Source organism: Barbatula barbatula (genome assembly GCF_947034865.1).
Source record: "Barbatula barbatula genome assembly, chromosome: 6".
Taxonomy (NCBI): domain Eukaryota; kingdom Metazoa; phylum Chordata; class Actinopteri; order Cypriniformes; family Nemacheilidae; genus Barbatula; species Barbatula barbatula.
This window is the reverse complement of record NC_136765.1, coordinates 683,890-686,134: the sequence shown is the minus strand read 5'-3', so window position 1 is coordinate 686,134 and position 2,245 is coordinate 683,890. Positions and strand designations below refer to the sequence as shown.

The following is a 2,245-nucleotide window of genomic DNA, read 5'->3' as shown; positions in this document are numbered from 1 at the left end:
TTGATTCTGATTGGTCAATCGTAAAAGTTTAATATTACACAGAAATAAAACCTAAATATGCCTTTTAATAACATACATTACATTATATTTATAAATGATTAAACCAAGTTGCCTGTTCCTGGCATGTGAACGTTGTGTCTCACCTTGATGAAGATCCGCATTTGATAAAAACACTGTCACACTGCTGGGGTTTATTCTTGTGCAACCGGCCTGTCTGTACCTGATCCCTTACCTATATTTGTTTTGGAAATGCTTTATTGACATTAAACTACATGTTTACATTTGATCTGGAAGCGTTTACTGCAGCGCACACCCTGAAATGTTTGTCAACCAATCAAAATGAAGCATTCAACAGCCCCCTTGGAAAACCTGAGACATTGTGTGTGATCAACACATAAACTCAATAGTTGTGAGAGGTTTTTATTGACTCTAAGCACAGACAGGTAACAGAAACATGAACTTGTTTATAGATTTTGGTTGTTTTCGTTTGCATATATTATTTTTTTTATATTTTTTAATGCATTTAAATGTGAGGCTATATTGAGCCTAATTTGTCACAATTATGCCTTCATCATAATGTGTCGGCCACGTCTGGTCACACCCCAAAACAATGTAACGGGTAGACTTTTTACCTTTGTAAACACATTTTGGGTGTCTCTCCCCACTTTTTAAAGTACATGTAACCACAGGAAATGGTTGGTTGCTTTTAAACATGTCTGATCTGCCATTATAATGTGTTCCAGCACCATTACAAACGTCTCGAACCCGATGTTTTGATGCTTGTATGAAGGTGTTGACTTTTTTGCAGTTGTTGTTAGTATGGCCTTCCGTGATGTCTCTGCTTTTCATCATACTGTAACATTTCTGCTCAGTCATGTATTCATACACATGCTGATTGAGGAAATTATCATAGCGTGGCTTTACATCAGCAGGTACATCATCAGCTTTAACATCAGTGGAACACAAGATCAGCAGAAGAATCACAGCAGACAGATGAGCCTCCATGACCTGCTGAATAACAGACTGCATAACTGAGCAACATCGACTGCAATTTGACAAAATCAGTTTGTGTGATCAATGAAACAAATATGATGTGGAAAGAAAGGACAGAATAACAGACCTCAATGTTTAAGGTAGAGAAATACTGCGCTCCAGGAGTTGTCTTTGTCTGTGAAAGATATAAGAGTGTTTTATGAATATCTGACATAACGGTCCCTTTAGCTATTTTGATCAACCTTATGTGTTATGAATTAATTTGTTTAGAGAGTATTTTTAAAAAGCGTTCATTGTATACATTTGTCACCCCCAAACTCTTTACATCGTGAACATCAAATATGTTTCACATTACATACAGTATGATAGAGAAATACTGTACATAATTTCTCATTGAGCTACAGTGTAAAGTATTACTCACATTGCAGAGCGTCTGTCGTCTTCAAAATAAGCCTGCGGCCTGAACCTCAAAGTGTTTGTGTTTGTGTCGCCTGTGGACTATTAATGCTTGAGTGTGTGCAAATGAAACTCTGACGCTTAAAGTCAACAGCCAATCGGAGGAAACATCAAGAGCCAGAAGTCCTTTTGTGGTCGGATCCAACATGTGAAAGATCATTGAGAAATAGCTGATTTCAATCTAGATTTTTCAGTTACATGATCGTGATCGTCCAAATGCTGAATATCATATAGATGACAGTGGAACTGCATTTCTTGTTTTCATGTATTTTCCACTGACAACACATTCTCTCTACTGTAAAATGCATTGTAGGGGAATGTCCAAGACTTGATGGCCAGTTATGATATATGAAGGAGTCAGAGATGAAATAAATTGAAGAAAACTTACTAGCGGAAAATCGGTAAAACTTTACATTAAGGTTCCCTTTGTAAATCAAATATAAATGCATTTATTTAGGATAAGTTACTTATTTGCAAATGTATTGTGGCGGTTTTAAATACATAAATAAAAAGCCCAACTTTGATCCAATACTTGCCAAAGAGTGAGCCTCATTAACTTTATATATTTATTAATGGTTAATAGATGTATTTATTTCTGCTTATTATTGAGTGGGTTAAAGCGCTGCATTATCAAATTGAACTGCTGTGCTTGCCAAAAAAAGAGACCATAACTGGTTTTCATTAAGTTTATTAACTTTAGTCATTTTAAATAAGCAATGAAATAAGACAAGACAACTTTTTATTAAAGGGGCTATTTCATGGACTTTTTCCATGTTTAAGTGCTAAAATCGGGTCT

At 35.6% G+C, this 2,245-nt stretch overlaps 1 long non-coding RNA gene across 1 annotated transcript; it reads right to left on the bottom strand.

Moving 5' to 3' along the window:
• Nucleotides 1-404: 404 nt before the first annotated feature.
• On the bottom strand, nt 405-1,663 carry LOC306895910. The gene is made up of 3 exons (XR_013786847.1): nt 1,415-1,663; nt 1,121-1,168; nt 405-1,008 (listed from the first exon to the last, which is right to left on the bottom strand). It is a non-coding gene; the product is annotated as an uncharacterized lncRNA (long non-coding RNA).
• Between the last annotated feature and the right edge of the window lie 582 nt (nt 1,664-2,245).